The sequence below is a fragment of the Camelus ferus genome, chromosome 2, assembly GCF_009834535.1.
Source record: "Camelus ferus isolate YT-003-E chromosome 2, BCGSAC_Cfer_1.0, whole genome shotgun sequence".
Lineage (NCBI taxonomy): Eukaryota > Metazoa > Chordata > Mammalia > Artiodactyla > Camelidae > Camelus > Camelus ferus.
In genome coordinates, this window is record NC_045697.1 from 120,510,714 (window position 1) to 120,520,987 (window position 10,274).

The following is a 10,274-nucleotide window of genomic DNA, read 5'->3' on the forward strand; positions in this document are numbered from 1 at the left end:
TGCTGATTAGTCATATGGTTATGACTCTCCTGTTTTCATCTGTGAGCTTCTAGAAGACAGAAAAGTATGTGTTTAATTCCAAGTCCAGCTGACTGCCACGGCACATTCACACACATCAGTGTACTGATTTGGATGCTCTGGAACCGGCATAGGTCTATTTTGAGCTCAGATACATCCTTCTTTTTGTATGAGTGGGAAGATGCTTAGCCACAGACTACATGAAGCTGATCTTGTCTGACCTCAGGAAGACATCAGAGGGGACACCAGGGAGGCTCAGCCGTTCAGTTTTCTGAATCCACGTAGAGGTCCCCATTCTGAGCCTCAGGTCCCACTTCTTTCCAACCAATGTCCTAAATCTCACATAAGAGACTTGATGAGTCTGAGATTTCAGCTTATAATTCTGTCGACCACACGATTAGATTTGGGGTCTTCCCTGCAGTTAGTTGTAAGAAGTAAGTGATTATTTGCGAGCTACGCTCGAAGTACTCTAGTTCTCTGACTGTAACCTGAGCTGAGCGTTTCAAGGGCTGAGCTCGTTTGACGCCATCCCACCCCACGGTCCTTGTAGTCATCATTGCTGGTGTGAAGGTCGAACACAGTAGCTCCACGGGTCTTCAGAATCCTTGCTTTCAGTAATTATTTTATCCCAAGAAGCCACAGATGACATTTAGTTAATTGTGATGCCAGTCATGCCATTGATAACTATCCCATTTTTCATTAGCAGGAAGGTCAGCCCCTCATTTAAGATCATAGATAAGCAAACCAATCTCAGAATCCCACCTGGGAACTTTGTTTCCTCCTGGTATCACATAGTGCATTATCATGAAAACTGAAACCATGCTGCATTCCTAGAAGGGAGAGTATTATGTGAAAGATAAGAACCTGCTGAAATTCCTCATACATAAATGATATTTCTCTTTGGCAGGATTTACCAAAAGGATTAAATGAAAATGCCCATCTCAGAACACGCTGAACAGTATTGAATATTTTTTAACAAATCATTACTTAAATGATTGGTGAAAAATGGGGACTTGGTTTCTTTTCCTTCATAAATGAGATGATGTATTTTTCATCTGGTGATTGGTTATCCTTTTTTCTTTTCCTTTTGCAGATTGTCTTTTTGAGGGGAAGGTCTGTTTCAGTAAGGACAGGCTAAGTTATGCTGCAGTAATAAATAATTCCCCTGAATATCAGTGGCTTAATATCACAAAATAGAAGTTCTCACTCATGCTGTATGGCCATTGTGGATTGGCTGGATGTTTCCTTTAGTCATTCTCACTCAGGAATCCTGGCAGAGGGAGACTTCTCCCTGTGCTTCCATGACAGCAGTGGCAGGGGCGACAGACTGAGTGAAGCACATAGTGATTCTTGAAGTTTTTGTCACTTCTGTTCACATCTCATTGACTAAAGCAAGTCACATGGCTGTCCCTAATATCAAGGAGTATTAGGAAGTTGAATCTGACTCCATGACCAGAAGGGAATGAACTGGAAATATTTGGTGAACAACACTAATGATGACTTAAGGATTTTAAGCCTTTTCTATATTTTATTAGAATGTCACATTCATTGCAAAAGTTTTAACTCAGGAAAAAAGTTTTAGGAATACTATGGATAGGGGGCAAGAATGATTATTATGGGAGATTTTACATATTCCTTGCAGCTTGATCAAGTAGATAAAACTAAGCAACAGATTTTGAATGACACTGAATGTGTGTGTATATGAGTGTGTGTGTGCATGCGTGTAGTATAAACTTTGTACCCTTGAAAAGAGGATAACTCTTCTTTTGAAAAAGCATCACCACGATAAGTCTGGGAACCATCCGTCCCGTGGGTTTAAGAAATGTTTACTGTAAACTGCCCTAGTACATATTTGATATAAAATAAATGTAACTTTTTTTTAACCTCCCATTAAAAAATTAGGAAACCTAACATCAGGGTGTTTTGTGACTTGCCCAAGATCACACAGCTGGTTTCCCTCCGAGGTCACAGATGTTTCCTGAAGGAAGTCAGTCTCACGAGAGGTCTCGCCTTTAATAGCGGGGATCAGGAATGAGGTACGTTCACTCCTGCTTTAAGCTTCTCTCAAAGCTCTAGCCAACACAGGGCACACCAGGGATTCTGGGCTGATATATTAGACCATTAGGTCCACTTACGTTAAAATGTTTTTTTTAATAATGATCAAATATACAAAACGTAATATTTACCATTCTAACCACTTCTGAGTGTACAATTCACTGGCATTAAGCACCATCACAATGTTGTATAATCCTATTTATTTTTATCTCATCCTGTCAAGTTTCTATTTTTATATATGCTTATAATCTATGTAATAAATCAATAAAGTAGTATATGCACTTTTTAAAAATGGTTTTTTAAAAAAATTCAGGGGTGGGGTAATTAGGTTTATTTCTTTCTTTATTTTTTTTGCTGGATGTACTGGGGATTGAACCCAGGACCTTGTGCATGCTAAGCACGTGCCATACACTGAGCTGTACCCTCCCTCGAGTAGATGCACTTTTGAATTGTTTTTAAAAATCTAGGCATGATGAGGGTGTGCTTACAAAGTTTTTTTGATGGGTGCATGACCCCAAGTTATGGAGACCGTGACTGGGGCAAGGCTCTCGGTGGTCCTCTACCAAACCCGCCCGCCGAGCTGTGCTTCACCACGGTGCTCTTTCCTCTCATTCCTCGTCCTCGGCTCGCTGGGAGCACTGAACACAGCCAAACAAACATGATCGTCAACCGACCAGCCCTAGAGGGGATTCACTTCCTACATCTGGAGGATTAAGAACCATCGCCTCACCAGAAAAGGCTGGACCGGAGCAAACACGTGGCAACTTCAGCTGCCATTCAACGGCACCAGCTCCTGCCTTCCACGCGAAGAATTTCATCCTTTCAGATGGAATAAGAAGAGAAAGGAAAGCAAGGAGAATCGGTGTGCTAATTACAACTCCTCTTAGGCGCTGTGCAGCTCCCTAAACGGCTCACTCGCATGTTCCCATTCCATCCTCAAACTTGTATTTTAAAAACGAGTCCAGTGAAGTCAAGGAGGTGGAATAACCTGCTGCTCTCCACACAACTGCTGAGAGCTGAAGGAGGGACAGGAACAGTTGCACCATTTTCCTGCCTGGATCCCAGTTATCTCCCCTTTCCCTACCAGCTGTGTCGGGGCAGATGCTTGAGGAAGTCCTGGGGCCCAGACGGCTGGTCAGAGCCTGATCGGCTCCGTGGGGAGTAGGCAGTAGCCAGTGATTCTTAAACTTCACGCAGAATCAGAATCCTCCAGAGATGCTCATTAAAGGTACAAATGCTGTCGATTGTAACACTTCACATTTTGAATCCACAGAGCCAAGGTGCTACTTAGGAATCTGGGTTTTAAAACATACCCCAGGTGATTTTGTTAGGAGTCAGCTGCGAACTGGCTTTTAGATAAAGAACCCAGGGAGGGGGTTCCATGCCTTTTTAAAGCAGATCAATGTTTCTGCATATTGGCTGCAACTAGATTCTTCAAATGATTGAAACTAGAAACTTGGCATTTGAAGAAACAAACTGTTTTCTGGATTTTAACATAGCACTTGATGAACTTCTTAGGTGAGGCTAATATAGGGAAAGTATATATCCACATAAATTAACCATCTCTAGACTGGTGAGGTAACAGAAATTCACATCTTTTGTATTCCTATTATATATATTGTTTAGTAGTATAAATTAAGTTAGTAGCTCAGAATCAGTCCTCAAATAATTAGCCCATAATTAGTCTAAACAGAGTGTCACTGGACTCCCGCGCCCCAGTGGACTGAATCATTTAGTTATTGATTCTAGTGACTTTCTCTAGGCTTTAGTGGAAGTCTAAATGTAGGAATGAGGGCTGGGGTGGGAGTAGGGGTTCCTCTGAGGGAAACTGATGAAGGACTGGGCTTTGTCTCAGGGTAGAGAAGAACCCTCTTGGTGTTAAGGAGAGTGTTGGGACTTGGAGCCTGAGATGAGAGAACAGGGTCAAAGGGAATTCCAATTAGTGCAACAGACATCAGCCCTTGAAAACAAGGCAGTTGGCTGGGAGCAATGGCCTCACCTCTGGGAAAATTTATGGCCAGCAGGATCTAGGAAAAGTATGTAATTTTCTGTGTCAAGTTATATTTCTCTTTCCTTCCCTGATAACGCCAATTACCAAGCTCTCAGTAATAAATGCAATAGGCCGCTGTTTGCTTGGCTTTGTGGAAGTAAGAGAGGGACGCACTGCTGCCTCTGGTGCGTGTAGACCAAGGAGAACTTCAGTCTGATCTCCGGTCACCGTGCTCCACCTCCTCACTCATCACCCACCTGATGTTTCCAGGAACATCTCTGGGACTGCTAATGTAGGTATTCACTCCCTGGGGATCCCTTATGAGAAGTTCTCATTTTCTCCATTATTCCCAGGGGACAATTGCACTGTATGCACAGAAATAGATGCGAATAGTTTGGATCGGATAGCTTAGCTAGAAAAAATTCAGAACTAATAAAGTCAAGGACAGAAGATTGTTCTCTATGGTAAGCAACTGACTTAGAGCAATAATTTTCCGAAGGCAGTGATGAAAGCGACACCTGGGCCGATGACCCCTGTCATGACAGGGACCACGTGCAAGGGGGAGGGTGTGTCATCTGTCTGTCCCCAGACTCATTAGTCCAAGTAACACACTAATGCCTCTGGGTGCCTCTAACGGGCCTACGCGGGGGAAAAAGAACGAAGGGCAGGAAAAGGAGGAGGAGAAAGCGAGGAAGAGGACCACGTGTGTGTTCGCGGATTGCAAAAACTGTAATTTACAAGACATGCGGGATGGTGACCATCTCAACAGAGAGTCCTTTGGAATTCCTCAGCGCTGATTTCATTATGATGATCTGTTTTTACTTAGAACAGAGCAGAGAAACCACTCAGAGTTCATATCCAGATGAGGCTACGGGGATAGGGACATATTCACTTACAGGCCAGCATGGTCGTAGGTCCAGCTCCAGTGAAAAAGCTCTTTCTGACGGGTATGGGCTCTGAGCAGTAGTCACAGAAGGGAAGTTACACGTGTGAGCCAAAGATAAGGTTATCCGTGTGCGTGCCTGATCACATACAGGTTGTTGATGAAGGACAGCGACAGGATTAGAATCCAGCATTTAGATCATCAGTGTGCAGAGTCAGAAGCTCTGAGTCAACCCCCTGGCCTGCATGGGATGGCCTGAGCTGTTCCCGGAAGAGGACGAGGCCCTCGCTGCCCTTAAAATGCCTGGTTCATCTGTCTTCAGCAGTGCTTCCCTTAATAAGAACTCAGAGTGAGGACCAGACCCTGGGTGGTCTGGACTTTCATTTGGCTTTGTTCTGCAGCTCTTCCTCTTTCACAGAAGCATGTGCGCTCCTGACACACACACACCAGGTCAGTTAAACATATGACTTAAGGAGACATTACATCAAAGTTATCCTGGTCCTTTAACCCAAAGAAGAAACATCCTGTAAGAAATACCCATGTTGTTAGGCTCACTTCTTGCCAGTTTAAGTGTAGTTTTGAAGCGCATGTTTATGAACAGCTTATTTGCTCTTTTTTGGGGGGTGGGGAGGTAATTAGGTTTACTTATTTATTATTATTATTATTTTTTTAATGGAGGTACTGGGGATCGAACCCATGACCTCGTGCATGCTAAGCATATGTTCTACCACTGAGTGATACCTCCCCCCACCCATTACCTGCTCTTAATTGTGGGAAAACAAAGCATTTAAACAACTCCCTTGACTCCCACCTTAAAAGGACTGCCGGGAGAAGAGGACAGAGGTGGAGGACAGTCTTGAATCTGGAAGGAAGCCATGTCAGAAATGGACTCTGGAATGTCTCCTAACACTGTGCACTCAGTAGAGGTTCAAAACAAAGACGATAGAATGATCTGATACGACACTGCTGTTACTCTTTCCCTGGCTTGCACGTGCTGGCCTCAGATGAGCAGATGAGATGTGCTGAGCAGAACTTCCAAGCATCTCAAGACTGCTCTCAGACTAAGCCAGATGAACAGGGACAGGCAGATAAGACAGTATATGGAAGAGCTGTAGCTCTCACCTCTTTGGCTGACTGATGGTAAAGTTAATGTATGTAGAAGTTAGACACCAACTACCACTCCTAATTTGCTACTTCATTTAAATAGAATAAATCACAATAGCAAACAATAGAAAAATGATACACCATCCTCCACAGAGTAGTGCTAAACAATTTGCTGGAATTGGTAATCTCTCTTAGATTTAAAAAAAAATTATAACCAATAAATGAAGACCCTGAACTGGGCGCTGAAGTATGCGTTCTGTATCACAACTCAGACTGCCAGTTGTGTGACAATACACTGTGATGATATCTGCAGCTCTGGTTGACTGCATATAATCAGTCACCTTAGTTTTAGGGAGCAGTACTTCAAATAGAATTGTTCCCTAAATTATTAACTTAAATTAAAACCTGACCCCTATTTTCAAATCAATTTCTATTTCTTGAGCAGGTGCTGGAGCCGTTTTCAAAGGGACTGTACTTACCTCATTCTCAGGGAGCACTGGCTGATTGCATTATTATGTGACTATTTTGTTAATACAAGGGGACTCCAGGGACCCACTGGATGACTTTTACAGAATTTTATGTGCATTACCAAACCAAGGTAAATTTTCCTATATTACAACAGGAAATAGACATCTTATTTTTATCTTATTCTGTTCAGGGTGATGCTTTGCATATTTCAGGTGCAGAGTTACAATAAACGCCCACGCATCCTAAGAATGACATGGGGAAATTGCATGTTATTCATTTGATTTCAGTGGGCTTTCTATAGCATTTTCTCAGGTTCCTGTCTAGGAAAAGATCAACACCATGTGTCAAAGTGAACTTGTATTGTCGAGTCAGTTAGAATTTACAGTTACTTAAGCTGTCTGATCATCAGTTGCCTTATCTGTAAAATGGAAAGAAAAATACCTAATCTGTCAGCAAATATTGTGTGAGGGTCAAATTAATATAAATGTGCCTAGACAAATACCTGGCAAATAAGGAATTTATACTTATAGACCATTCCCCACCTTGATTGTGTATTATTTACATTACAGTTGAAAGAACAGAGCCAAGTCATGAATTGGCCCATTATACTTTTTGCCCTAAAGTAAGATGTTACTATCCTTTTATGTATGTGTATGTATACTGCCTCATTTCACAGAGGATTGAGATAATTTATAAAAATATAAAAAAGACAATAAAATTGAAAATAAAATTCAGCTGGCAAATATATTGATAGACTAAAAGTATAAAATTGGAGAGAAAGATAATATACAAATTATGAAAAATACACCCTAAGTTCCTATATTTTTTTTTCCCACTAAATAAGGCTGAAAATTTGGCTCTGAGCTCCCAAGGGACCAAAGCAAAAAGAAAAACAAAACTGAGACAGGATGGAAGTGGGCAGGGCATAGCCATTCAAGGAATGACAGCAATTAACATCAAAATGTTACTCCCATTTGGCCTTGAGGATTAAGATGGCAGGAGGTTTGACTTCTAGTAGACCTTGAGCTTCATTGTATGCTCACTGCAACATATTAGCATGGTAAATAACATGCCCACAGGTGCCATGACAGTCCCAAGGCTAACCGCAAAAGGCCAAAGAATGAATGGGCAGTGGCCCAATTCCTGGGACTTCCTGCCCCTTTCCCAGAGCAGTTGGAATGGTCCCACCTGTAGGTGTGTGAAGCTACCGAGCCCATAAAAAGTGGCAACATCACACCTCACAGCCCTTTTCTCACTCCCTCATCTTCAGAGACGGCCCGCACTCTGTCTATGGAGTGTGTACCTTTACTTTAACCTGAGCACCCAATTCCCACACCTCTTTCATTGCCTTTCTCTTGCCTTACACCCTACGCAGTATGTATCTCTCTAAATAAATCTACCTTCACTCAACCGTGGCTCGCACTTAAATTCTTTCCTGTGCAAAACCAAGGACCCACACTTGGCGGGGCACGTCCCAGGGGCTCAGCTGAGACCTGGGACACAGCCCTCCTCACGCCCCACGTCTGTTTTTCCTGCATCAAAACCAGTTTCAAATTTTGATTATCCACTTTAAAATATCATAGCAATCGCATGCCAGAAATGAAAATTTTCATCATACTTAGTTTCTAAAAGGGGTTGTATGGCGTATTTTTCAAAGGACATAGTAATGTAGTGGGTAATGGATGCAATCACATATTCAAAAATACAGCGGGGAATGGGGTTCTGGGAAGATAACAGAGTGGGAGGCACCAGGACCCTGTCTCTCCACCCAGACAACAGTTACACTGGCACAGTCTGTCTGATGTAACTGTTCTGGAACTCTGGAGTCTGTTGAAAGCTTACAACTTCCCGGGAAAGGCTTGGATGATAAATTATGGTTAATTTTGGTCAATTTCAGCTCTTAGCGCAGTATCAGCGACAACCCACCCCTGCCTAGCCCTGGGGCAGGCAGCAACCCATGTGTTCTAGGAGCAGTTTGTAGGAGTCAGGGTGGGCCAAAAGGACCTTGTCCTCCAAATACTGGGCATCTGTGCTCTGACTGCTGATTCCATGCAGACAAAGAGGCAGGTGGCCATTGTTGTTGTACCCCAACCCTAACTGTTACAAGCACGTCCTCCTCCAGCCAAAGTGACTCACATTTAAATGGCTGGCATCCTAACCCCCCTTTTATTTTTCTCTTTTTTTCTCTTGTGGGAGCCAGACAGTAGAGACTAGGACATTCAAAAACAACTGTATAAATGGGAGAAATTGGAAAGTCACTATATACATATATGCCTCGGGGAAGTTGTGGGCTCAGAAAAGACCTGAGATGACCTTAACTTCATGCCCCAGGCCGACCTTCAGCACACAGACAGCCTACAACAACAACAACTAAAAAAATTATAAACAAAATTTAAAAATTTTAACAAATCCTGGGGAATGGGAAGAATCTGATTTCCAGAGTTACACATTATTAGATTCAAAAGTCCAATTTTTTAGGGAACTATACTCAATATCTTGTAATAACCTTTAATGAAAAAGAGTATGACAGAAAATATATGTATGCATATGCATGACTGGGACATTGTGCTGTTCACCAGAAACTGACACATTGTAACTGACTGTACTTCAATAATAATAAAAAAGGCATTTAAAAAGTCCAATTTTCAACAAAATATCCCAAAGCATACAGAGACAAGTATGACCTATTCAAAGGAAAAATAAAATCAACAGAGACTTTCCCTCAAAAGACTGGATGGCAGATCTACTAGACAAAGACTTTAAAATAGCTGTCTTCAGGATGCTCAAAGAGCTAAAGAAAGATGTGGAGAAAGTCAAGAAAACTATGGATGAGCAAAATGAAAATATCAGTAATGAAAAAACCTAAAAGGAAACCAAAAAGTAAATTCTGGAGCTGAAAAGTACAATAACTGAAATGAAAAATTCAGTGGAAGGATTCAAAGACAAATATGAACAGGCAGAAGAAAAGCATTTGCAAATTAGAAGGACAATGGAAATGATCAAGTTTGAGGAACAGAAAGAAAAAAGTATTGAAGGAAAAGGAACAGAGCCTGAGGACCTGCTGAGTCCCATCAAGTGGCAGAACATACATACGGTGGGATTCCCAGAAGGAGAAGAGAGAGAAGGAGACAGGGAGATCATTTAAAGAAATAACGGCCAAAAACGTCTTAAATGTGATGAAATACAAGAAGCTCAACAAACTCTAATATAATGAATTCAAAGATACCAACCTTGGGACATATTATAGTCAAACTTTTGAAAGACAAAGACAAAAAAAAAATCTTGAAGGTGGCAAGAGAGAAGTAACTTATCACATGCAAGGGCTCCTCAGTAAGATTATCAGCGGGGTTTTTCACCAGAAACTCTGGGGGCCAGAACGCAGTGGACTGATATATTCAAAGTATACAGAGAAAAAGCCTGTCAGCCGAGACTGCTATGTATCTGCAAAACTGTCCTTCAAAAGGGAGGGAGAAATTAAGACATTGCCAGGTAAACACAAGCTGAGGAAGCTCATCACCATAGACCTACCCTAAAAGAAATATGCAAGGGAGTCCTATAAGCTGAAATAAAAGGACACTTGACAGCAAACTGAAGCCACATGAAGAAATAAAGACCTCGGTAAAGATAAAGGCAGTTATAAAATCTGATATTATAGTAACAATACTTTGTAACTCCAATTTTTATTTTCTATATGATTTAAAAGATTAGTACTTTTAAAAAACAATTATTAGTTTAAAAACTAGCATGTTGAAAGAT